This window comes from Ornithorhynchus anatinus, chromosome 3 (genome assembly GCF_004115215.2).
Source record: "Ornithorhynchus anatinus isolate Pmale09 chromosome 3, mOrnAna1.pri.v4, whole genome shotgun sequence".
NCBI classification, from domain to species: domain Eukaryota; kingdom Metazoa; phylum Chordata; class Mammalia; order Monotremata; family Ornithorhynchidae; genus Ornithorhynchus; species Ornithorhynchus anatinus.
Window position 1 is genome coordinate 59689663 of NC_041730.1, and position 12447 is coordinate 59702109.

The window sequence follows — 12447 nt, forward strand, 5'->3', positions numbered from 1 at the left end:
CCAAGGACTATACTAAGCATGGGGTAGATACAAGATAATCAGATTGGACACAGTCCCTGCCTACTTGATAATTGCCATCTAAGTAGGAGGGAACAGGATTTACTACCCAGTTTTATAGCTGAGAAAACTGAGGCACTTGCCCATGGTCACAGAGCAGATAAGTAGGGGAATCAGAATTAGAACCCAGGACCTACGACTCCCAGGACTGTGCTCTTCCCACAAGGAGGAGGAGAAGGAAGAAGAAGGAGAAAAAGAAGAAGAAGAAGAAGAAGAAAAAAGAGGAATAGAAGAAAGTAAAGAAGGGATAATGATTAAGATTATGATGATGATTACATGTCTCAGGAGAAGACAATCCTATCTCTTAAACTAGATAGGTGTCCACATGCCCAGGGTCAGTAGCCTCTTCTAAAGATGAAATAATGTATTTCTTTTCATGATTTTTGCAATACAGACTGCTGTAATGGGGGGGGAAAGGCATCTTGGCAAATCTTGGGTAGCTAGGTAATTTGGATACCAAATAGTCTTTGGAATCTAGTTATTTAAACCCATTTATAAATATCACTAGTTCTATCACCTCCACATGGAAAAAATTCTGTAAACCTGAATGTGGTTGCTGAGAGATAGTGCAATTTTTAATATAGCCCTGCTTATAGCCCATCATAAAGGACTTCCTCAAGGCAGGGATGATGGCAGACTCAACTAGGGACTCTGACTTTGAGTCAAGGGTCATCCCTGTGCCCTCCTTGGCCATTTCCCTCTGTTCAGCCCATCTGTCCATCAGTGATATTTATTGAGCATTTACTCTGTGCTGAGCTCTATACTAAGTGCTTGGGAGAGTACAATACAATAGTTTGTAGATATAGTCCCTACCCTCAAGAAGCTTACAGACTAGAGGGGAACTCATAATAATACGAATCACTGCGATATTTGTTAATCACTTACTGTGTGCCAAACACAGTACTAATCGCTGGGGCTAATACAGTATGAGCAAATCAGATAGTCCTTGTCCTCCATGGGGCTCACTTTCTAGGAAGGAGAACAGGTATTGAATCCCATTTGACAAATGAGGAAACTTAGGTACAGAGAAGTGAAATGACTTGCCTGAGGTTACACAGAAGACAAGTAATTGGAACCCAGGTCCTCTGATTCCCAAGCATGGGGACTCTCCACTAGGCCACATTGCTTGAGAATCAGCATAGTGTAGTGGATAGAGCATGGGTCTGGGAGTCAGAAGGTCATGGGTTCTAATCCTGCTCAACCACTTGTCTGATGTTTGACCTTGGGCAAGTCACTTAACTTCTCTGTGTTTCATTTACCTCATCTGTGAAGAATGGGAATTTAAAGTGTGACCCTTATGTGGGACAGGGACTGTGCCAAACCTGATTAACTTGTATCTACCCCAGGATTTAGAACAGTGCTTTGCACATAGTAGGCACTTAACAAGTACTATAATTATCATTATTAATAAAACACTATGAAACTACAAATGGGTATGCCTATAAGTGCTGTGAGCCCGGAATAGAAGTGAATTTCCAAGTGTTTAAGAAGAGGAGACCCCAAGTGCATAAATAACACATAAGGGAGGGCTAAGACAGGAAAGTGAGAATTAGTCAGGAAGGACCTCTAGAAGTAGACGTCATTTGAATAAGGCTTTGAAGTGGGGGAGAATGGTATGTTGTCATATATGAAGTGGAAGATCCAAGCTAATTGGAGGTGGTGGGCAAGGGGTCAATAGTGAGAAAGATATCGTGGTACAGCAAGAAGATTGGTTTTAGAGGAGCAAAGTGTTCAGGTTGAGTTGTAGTAGGAGATCAGTGAGGTAAATTAGGAGGAAAGAGCTAAGTGAATGCTTTAAAGCCATTTGTAAGGAATTTCTGTTTAATTTGGAGGTGGATGAGCAATCATTGAAAGGAAGATGTTAGATTTTAGAAAAAAATCTCACAGTATGGAGTATGAACTGGTGAGTGGAGAGAATGGAGGTGGGCAGGTCAATGATGAGGCTGATGCAGTAGTCAAGGAGGGGTATAATAAGTACTTGGATCAACATAGTAGGTTTGGATGGAGAGGAAGGGGTGAATTTGAGAGATGTGATGGTAAAACTGACATAATTTGTGACCATTCCTGCCTCTCACAGCATTCACAGTCTAAAGGGGAGGAAGAGCGGGTATTTTATCCCCATTTTACCAATGAGGAAATTGAAGGACACAAAAGTGGAATGACTTGTTCAAGGTCACAAAGCAAAAAGCAGTGTTTATAAGCACACAGAGTGGACTTGATTGTCAGCTATGTAACCTTCTTATTCAGACACATTTGCTCACTAATATAAGATCTGGGCAAGTAGGCTTATCCTGAAAATTGAAGGACTGATATATATATATATATATATATATATATATATATATATATATATATATATGATGGCCAGTTTTGAATCCAGACAAAGCAGCTTCTTTCTTTATCAGTTTTCTCAGTTTAGGAGCATAAGATCACAGGAAATCTTTCTGGGGTACTACAGTCATACTCAGCCCTTCTTGAAGTCCTCTCAGTGGACCAGAGTGACAATGGATCAAACTAGTAATACACTCAGCCCAGTATTCTATCTATTCTATCTAGCAATTCTATCTATCATAGAGCCAGCATGATGCGTGGCGGAACAATGTGATGGTTGCCCTCCTTGATATCCAGACTTCTAGTAAGGATGGCTGAGCTAATATCTCTAATTGACTCTCTAAAAGCCCATTATGGACCACTTATCAATTAATTCACCTAAATCACTTTCACAGATAGTAATGTTTCTGCCTGCCCAATTTATTGTGTTAAAAATTCAATATATTTCCCACCCACTCTGTGAAGAAGCTTTTCTTTTTGTTGTTTTGAACCTAGAACATTTAAGCTAGAACTTTCAGGGAAGCAGAGTGGCTTTGTGGATAAAGTGTGGACTTTGGAGCCAGATGTCTTTGGTTCTAATCCCAGCTCCACCACTTGCCTGTTGTGTGACTTTGGGCAAGTTACTTAACTTCTCTGTGCCTCAGTTTCCTCAGCTGCCAAATGAGTATTCATACCTATACTCCTTCCTACTTAGACTGTGAACCCTATGTGTGACAGAGACTGTGTCCATCCTGATTAACTCCTATGTACCCCAGCACTTGTAACAGTGCTTAACACACTAAAATACCATTAAAAAAAAAAAAGCTGCTCTTTCATCCTGATGAGGGATTGGGAGAATAACCTGTACTAAGCTCTTAGAAGAGTACAATAGGGTTAGTAGATGTTGATCCTTCCCTTAAAGAGCTGGCAATCTAACAGGGGAGGCAGATTAAAATTAATTACAGGCAGTGGGAAGCAACAGACCATAAAGATAGGTCCAGAGGTGGTGATGATGATGATAATGATGGTGGTATTTGTTAAGCTCCAAGCACTGTTCTAAGCACTGGGGTAGATATCAGGTCATCAGGTTGTCCCACATGGGGCTCACAGTCTTAATCCTCATTTTACCGAAAAGGTAACTGAAGCCTAGAGAAGTGACTTGCCCAAAGTCACACAGCTGACAAGTGGCAGAGTCGGGATTAGAACACATAACCTCTGACTCCCAAGTCCGGGCTCCTTCCACTAAACCACGCCATGTGAGGATTAGGGAGTGTGAGTAGCCAAGTACTTAGGGGATGTGGAAGTGCTGAAAGTGCAGTAAGAGGGAAAGTAGAATGAGAGAAATGAGTGATGAATCAGGGAAGATGATTCATCTTCACTCCAGGAGGTGTGATTTCAGAAAGGCTTTGAAAATGGGGAGAACAGTTGTCGGCTGGAGGTGAAAAGTGAAGGAATTCCAAGCCGAAGGGACGGTGTGAGAAAGAGGGTGGTGGCCAGAGAGACAATTAAAAAGGGGCATAAAGTGGGTAAGCTGGGAGGGTATTTGGAGAGGAATGAGGCTAGGTATGTGGGAGGGAGTTGATTAAATGCCTCAGTAATTGTGGTATTTTTAAGGATTGACTGTGTTCCAAGCACTGTACTAAGTACTGGGGTAGATTCAAGGTCATCAAGTCCCATGTGGGCTCATACTCTAAGTAGGAGAGAGAACAGGTATTTAACTGAGGCACAGAGAAGTTAAGTGATTTGTTTAAGGTCACATAGCAGGTAAGATGCAGAGCTGGAGCTGGAGTCCTCTGACTCCAAGGTTCATGTTTAAACCCAATGGTCAGGAGTTTCTGCTTGGCGAAGACAGAAACGTGCATCATATTGGAGGTGTTAGAGTAGAGGTGCGTCTCTCAGGCCCGCAATCTCGGTGTCATCCTTGACTCGTCCCTCTTGTTCACCCCAAACATCCTATCTGTTACCAAGACCTGCCGATTTCACCTTTACAATATCGCCAAGATCTGCCCTTTCCTCTCCACCCAAATGGCTACCTTACTGCTATGGGCTCTCATTATTTCCCGGCTAGACTACTGTGTCAGCCTTCTCTCTGATCTCCCTTCCTCCTCTTTTGCCCCTCTCCAGTCTATTCTTCACTCCGCTGTCTGGCTCATCTTCCTGCAGAAATGATCTGGGCATGTCACTCCCCTTCTTAAACACCTCCAGTGGTTGCTTATCAACCTCCGCTCCAAACAAAAACTCCTCACTCTAGGCTTCAAGGCTCTACATCACCTTGCCCCTTCCTACCTCTCCTCCCTTCTTTCTACTGCCCACCCCGCACGCTCCGCTCCTCTGCCGCCCACCTCCTCACCATCCCTAGATCTCGCCTATCCCGTCGTCGACCCCTGGGCCACGTCCTCCCGCGGTCCTGGAATGCCCTTCCTCCTCACCTCTGCCGAACTAATTCTCTTCCCCTCTTCAAAACCCTACTTAAAACTCACCTCCTCCAAAAGGCCTTCCCAGACTGAGCTCCCCTTCTCCCTCGACTCCCTCTACCACCCCCCCTTCACCTCTCCGCAGCTTAACCCTCTTTTCCCCCCATTTCCCTCTGCTGCTCCCCCTCTCCCTTCCCATCCCCTCAGCACTGTACTCGTCTGCTCAACTGAATATATTTTCATTACCTTATTTATTTTGTTAATGAAATGTACATCGCCTTGATTCTATTTAGTTGCCATTGTTTTTACGAGATGTTCTTCCCCTCGACTCTATTTATTGCCCTTGTTCTTGTCTGTCTGTCTCCCCCGATTAGACTGTAAGCCCGTCAAACGGCAGGGACTGTCTCTATCTGTTGCCGACTTGTTCATTCCAAGCGCTTAGTACAGTGCTCTGCACATAGTAAGCGCTCAATAAATACTATGGAATGAATGAATGAATGAATGGTGAGACCTGTGCCAAGTGATACTGTAGAAAATGATGTGGGCAGGAGAGTAAATTTCATTATTATTATAACAATCATTATTATTACTAGTGTACTTGTTAAGCACTTACTCTGTGCCAAGCACTGTACTAAGTACTGAGGTAGGCACAAGGTAATCAGGTTGGACACAGTCCTTGTCCTGTATGGGATTCGCAGTCTAAGTAGGAGGGAGTGGGATTTAATCCTCATTTTATGGATGAGGTAACTGAGGCACAGAGAAGTGAAGTGACTTACCCAAGGTCACACAGCAGACAAATGGCCAAGCCAGGATTAGAGCACAGGTTCTCTGACTCAAAAGCCTGTGTTCTTTCCACTAGGCCACACTGCTTCCCAGCAGTTGTAGAATGGAGAAATGAAAGGCTAGACCGTATACTCCCCTCTAGACTGTAAACCTCTTGAAGGCAAGAAACATTTCTACCACCTGTGCTATACTGTACTCTCCCAAACTCTTAGTAAAGTGTTCTGCACACCATAAGTACTCAGTGAATACCATGGATTGATTGATCGGAGGGAGATCTGCAAGGTGGCACATCTTTCATGAATTTATAAACTCTGGTTATTTTTCTTCTCCCTTTTGTCTTTCCAAATTAAAGCATCCCCACTTTATTCAATCTATCCTCAATCTGAAAATGCTGTTCCATCCTCATGGTCATTTTAGTTCCCCTTCTCTTGTGTCTTTCCTAAGATCTGGTGATCAGTACTGTACCCAGGATTCTAGCTACTGTTCTACCTAGAAGGTAAAATGTTGGGGTTCTTTTTCCTTTTTGCTTCAAGTCCTAAACAAAAGTTGTCATGACAAAAATTTCCAGTGAAACCTAACTGGGAAATACCATGGGACTGATACATGCGCATAAAACCCTTGCTAATCTAGGGACAATTTATTCAACACTGGTCATAATTCAAAGCGACCGCTCACCCTCAGTGGAATAAACAATCTCTTGTTCTTTAATATTTTCGAGGTACTAGAGTTAATCAATTAATCAGTGTTATTTACTGAGCTCTCACCATGTGCATAGCACTGTGCTAGAGTAGAGTTGATATAATAATAGTAACAATTTATTCTTGTTATTATTATTACATTGGTAAGCACTTACTATGGTCCAAGCACTGTAATAAACACTGGGTAGATACAAGTTTATCAGATTCCTTATAAGGATCACAGTCGGAGTAGGAGGGATTATAATGGTAATTGTTAAGCACTTACTATTAACCAGGCACTGTATTAAGGGGTGGGACAGATATGAGATTATCAGGGTGGACACAGTCAGTGTCTCACATGGGTCTCACAGTCTTAATCCCCATTTTACAGATGAGGTAACTGGGGCACAGAGAAATTAAGTGTACCTTGCCCAGGGTCACACAGCAGACAAATGGCAAATCTGGGATTAGAACCATGGTCCTCTTACTCCCAGGACCATCCTCTTTGCACTAGGCCATGCTGCTTCTCATGTTTTGCATCCCCATTTTTCAGGTGAGGGAGCTGAGACACAGAGAAGTTAACTGACTTGCCCAAGGTCACAACAGACAAGTGGTAGAACCGGAATTAGAACCCAGGTCCTCTGAATTGCAGGCCCATGGATGGATTTTCCACTAGGCCAATCTTCTTATCTATCGTCATTGACACTTCAGGGGCTTTCAGTCCTTGTTTTTTTTTTAACTCTGAGATTATATGACTTGCCCAAATTAAGAAAATCTCACTTAAGACATGGAATCAAAAGTAGAACTCAAGATTTCTGGCTCCCAGTTTACTTCCCATCCCTGTGTCTCCATAGGGTTGAATCTCATGCGCCATATTGCAAACAATAAGCCTGACCATTCAAAGATTCAGCTGTTTTGTTAATGAAGAGGCCTCCTGCAAGAAGCCAGAGAGGCTTGTGGACCTCAGAGCTTTCCTGAATACCTAATGAAACTCCTCATACCACAGTAATCGTTTCCACTCTCCCTATCTACACTGATAAATTGAGAACGCAGGCAGAGAGCAATGCTAAGCTACAGATGCTGATACAAATGAAAGAACATTTAATAAAGGATCCTGTCCTGACAGCATTAATGTGCTTCCCTTAGAATCACAGCATCTTATGGAATCGTTTTCGTTATAACTCCCCCCCACCACACCAACACGCCTTCTCTCTCCTATGGACACACTTACATATGCATTACTGCTCACACTTACACATCTGTTCTCACACACGCACATCTGCACATTGGTTCAGAGGGTCAGAGAAAACGTTCTTCCTCCCAGCAAGCTTTTGGTTTCTGGTTCGGCCGTCCTATCTCAGCATCATCGAGCTTTCTTCGACTCTCTTCTTTCACTCTATAGAACACCCTCCACTTCCCCACCCCTTTGTCCCCTTCCCCCAACATTGTCTGCTTCTGAAAAATGGAAGAGGTAGTGCAGAAGGGTAGGGGGAGGGAGACGGATGGGCTCAGACAGCCTAAAGGCTCGACCAGCAGCCTTGACGTTCAATCATCGTCGAGCCTCTCGAGTGAAAATTCATTCAGGAAACAGTCGGGGGTCTCAGCCCGGCTGGGTGGCAGCCCCAATGCCATCCCAAGCACAGACTGGCGGGTGCTCAGTGGGGAGTCTGACAGTTTTGCCGAACTGCAGTTTGCTTGAACGCTGATAATTAAACACTGGGTTTGGAGGCATTTTTGTTTATTTTTGGTGTGCTTTGAGGACTGGGGTGGAATCACTCTATAACCTTGACAGTTCCTCTCTTTGTCAAGCTTGCAGGTTCCTAGGATGTGTTTTCTGCAGCATGTCCTACTGGGAAGAGCACAGGGCTGGGAGTCAGGAGTGCGGGGTTCAAATACCGGCTCTGCCACTTGCCTGTTGTGTGACCTTGGGCAAGCCACTCAACTTCTCAGTGCCACATTATCTTCATCTGTATAACACAATTTCTCCCACCCACTTAGACTGTGAGCCCCTTGTAGAACAGGGACTATATCTAACCTGATTACCTAGTATCTTGCCCAGTACTTAGTACAGTGTTTGGTATATAGTAAGTACTTAACAAATACCATAATTATAATTATTGGTGTGTCTGTAATCTCTCAGTTTAGCACTCGAGAAGCACTGGAGAAGCACACGAGAAGCAGTGTGGCTCAGTGGAAAGAGCACGGGCTTTGGAGTCAGGGCTCATGAGTTCGAATCCCAGCTCTGCCACTTGTCGGCTGTGTGACTGTGGGCAAGTCACTTAACTTCTCTGTGCCTCAGTTCCCTCATCTGTAAAATGGGGATTAAGACTGTGAGCCCCACGTGGGACAACTTGATTCCCCTATGTCTACCCCAGCGCTTAGAACAGTGCTCGGCACATAGTAAGCACTTAACAAATACCAACATTATTATTATCACTCACTCACTCTCTCTCTCTCTCTCTTTCTCTCTTCACTTTTAATCTCCATTTAACAGATGAGGTAACTGAGGCCCAGAGAAGTTAAGAGACTTGCACAAGGTCATACAGCAGACACGAGGCAGAGCCACATTAGAATCCATGACCTTCTGACTCCCAAACCTGTGCTCTATCTATGCCATGCTGCTTCTCGACCATTCATTGTCATTCAGTCATTCATTACCAGACACTGCTCTCTTCTCTCCAGGGACACTCTCCTCTCTAGTAAAGCAGCAGCTAGGTTGAGGGAGAGAATGCTGGAACAGTGAGGAGGTCAGGACAAGGGATCTGATCTCCCGACTGAGTCCAAAGGGAAAAATCTCCCTCCCAGAATTCAGCCATCTCCTATGATATGGAGAATGAGGGATTCCCAGGAGGAACAGAAAGAAGAGTTTTAGCCTCTGTTCCAGAATACTGCTTGATTTCCAAAGCAGTGTGGCCTAATGGATCCCTAGTGGGCCTGGGATACAAAAAGACTTGTGTTCTAATCCCAGATCTTCCACCTACCTGCTGTGTGATCTTGGGCAAGTAACTTAACTTCCCTGAGTCTCAGTTACCTTACCTGTAAAATGGGAATTAAGACTGAGTGTCATGAGGTACATGGATTGTGCCCAACCTGTTGTCCTTTATCTACCCCGGCATTTAGTGCAGTGCCTGGCACCTAAAAAATACAATTTAAAAATAAATTTTAAAATCGCTTTCCAGACTGGACACTAGGGACTTATTCTTGTCAACATAATTCAATCATCCTCAAAAAAATGGACTTAAGGGGAAAAGAAAGCCTTGTTTTTAGTCTGAAATGTTTAGATAATTGATACCAACGTACACTTCAGAGCTGGGATAATTTTCTGGTGTAGAGTTGAATATGTCAGTTGAATGAAAGAGAAGAATCAGGGATAATGCCAAGGATACAGGCTTCTGAAACAGAATGGATGGTGGTGCCATCTACAGTGATGGGACAGTTAAGGGGAAGACAGGGTTTGGTTGGAAAGATAAGGTTTTTTTTCTAGATATGTTAAGTTGGAGGTGATGGGAGAACAAACAAGAAGAGATGTCTTGAGGAAGGAGGAAATGCAAGACTGCAGAGAGGGAGACAGATCAAGTTTGGAGATGTAAATTTGTATATCATCCACAAAGAGATGGTAGTTGACTCCTTGTGAGTGAATGAGTTCTCCAAGGGAGGGGGTGTAGATGGAGAAAAGAAACTAGGGGATGAGGAAGAGGAATTCCCTTTGCTGATTTCAGTTCAGTAACTACTTTACTGCCCTGCGATTCAAATTTTGAGAATCAATCAATCAGTCAATTGTACTTATTGAGCACTTCCTGTGTGATGCGCACCATCCTAAGGGCTTAGTACAATGGAGTTGGTAGATACATTTTCTGCCCACAACAAACTTACAGACTAGAGGTGAAAACAGACATTAATAGAAATAAGCTAATTGTGAGCAGGGAATGTGTCTGTTTATTGTTATACTGTACTCTCCCAAGTGCTTAGTACAGGGCTTTGCATACATTAAGAGCTCAATAAATGCGACTGACTGAATGAATAAATAAATTATGGCTATGTACATAAATGCTGTGAGATTGAGGGTAGAGTGAATGCAAATGCCCAAAGGGTAGAGTTCCAAATTACAGGATCCAAGGATCCCTTATCATTCTTCAGAGACATCATCCTGGCTCAGCTTACTGTGCAGTTTTTAAGCCCAAGGACACCACTCCACAAAGGGACATCCACGGACCGTGACCAATAGCATGAGAAATAAATGAACATTTTTACAATGATGAAAAAATAAAACCCTCGCCAGTGTCCTTCTAAATTTACTTTTACTGGATATTGAACAAGCATTTTCTAGGTCCAATACATCACAATATATTAAGGGCAGAGAGGCCGGTTCCACCACCACCCCTCCCCCCCACCACCCCACTGTGCACTCTGTCTTTTTGTTTGCATCCCATGTGCTCTCCGTGTCTGTCAACTAGTGTTCTCATTCTGTTTTCAAAGTATGCAATGCCACACACCTGCGATTTGAAAAACAAATATAAACAGAAGACTAAGCCAAACATACCTACTTGAGAGAGTGCCACTGCAGTGTAAGGATTGATTTGCAGAAGGAGGCCTTGCATACAAGTAGACTTGAAGGCAGGAACTGAGGAGAACAAGTTCCCATGGTAAGAGCTGATCGATAACAAAATAACAAAAGGACGATCCTGCCTCCCTCCATTACTCTCTTGCTTGTTTGCAGCCAGCCAGCTCAGGCTGAGCCTTTCCTCGAACCTTGGCTGCTGCTGGCAAAGGAGTCTGGGAAGGGTGAAAATTGACATAGATCCCTGCTCCCTCCACTCCCAGCCTGAAGGCCTTATCCAGATGGGAGTGGGAGAGAGAGGATTCTGGCAAGGGGGGGGGGACATTTGCTGGTTCCAGATGGCCCCAAGATCAGCAGATGGACCTGGCTGGCTCTGTGACATCATCGGCCCAGACTGTAGGGCAGGGCCCTGGGCATCTGGATCTTATTGTTCTGGAAGGTTCTTCACTGAGGGAAATTGGGATGGCTGCCCAGCCGGTCTACAGATGGTGATGAGATGGAAGGGGATCTTCTGGCTGTACGCCAAGTCTTCCAAGGGAACTACAGAGCCCCTCTTGGGACAGGCTTAAGGGGAAACTGGACCAAGGGTTCAGTTTCCTAGCTGAGGGAGCAGCATTCTGAAGTCAGTTTAGAACAGTGCTTTGCACATAGTAAGCACTTAACAAATATCATCATTATTATTATAGGGATTTTCTGATGGATATCCAGCTGGCCCAATCACACTCATCTAAACCCATCTTCCACTCTGACCTTGCCTGGTCTGACTCAATAGCCATTTTGCAACCCTTCCAGTTTGGTTCTCACTCAATGTCTCCAAATTTGGTCCTCGGTCAAAGATGTCACTGGGCCTTGCATGCATCCTCCTTCTTGCCCAGAATAGATTCCTGATTCTTTCCCCTATTCCTCTCCCTTCTTAGTACAGCTGAGTAGTTTGAAAAAAAAACCAAACTCTTTTTAACTCTGGAAAATGAATGGTTTTTGAATTCAATCCTCCCAACCCTGACCAAAATGAGTGATTAAGAGGCTTATTAAGGTTACTTTATCTTGTTACTCGGTTTTCTAGGTGGACCCAAAATGACAAAGCCAAAATATTGGCCATGTTCAGAGAAGTAGACTCAACAGTAGTAGTATTAGGTATTAGTAGTAGTAATAACAGTAGTGGGTAGGAGCAGGAGTAGTTTTTGACTGTCAACTTGGTGCAGTATGTGATACTAGGCATTTGGGAACTTCAGAATCATTTAGTGGTGTTCCCCGTCCATAAGAATCCGCTTGAATGGATGTCCTAGTAGGCAGCACTCTTCCAGTTACTCTAACCATCTTGGCATAAGTGGGAAAAAACAAATCCTGGACTCCATAGACCATGCTGATCTAACCCAATAGTGGTTTTGCCCAATCAGTCAATCAACTGATGGTATTTATGAGTGCTTAGTATATGAAGAGCACAGTACTAAGCACTTAGCATTGAACTAATAAATTTATGTTAATTTTGCCCATTGATTTAATGCTCATTTCCATTCACTTATGTTTATGTTCACTAGCTGTTGTGAATAGGACTAATATTCTGGAAAACGTCTGCAGGACATCATTATAGACCTCAGTTGCATCTCATCCAAAATACAGTTCAGTGCAACCCATCCCTGTTCTCCCA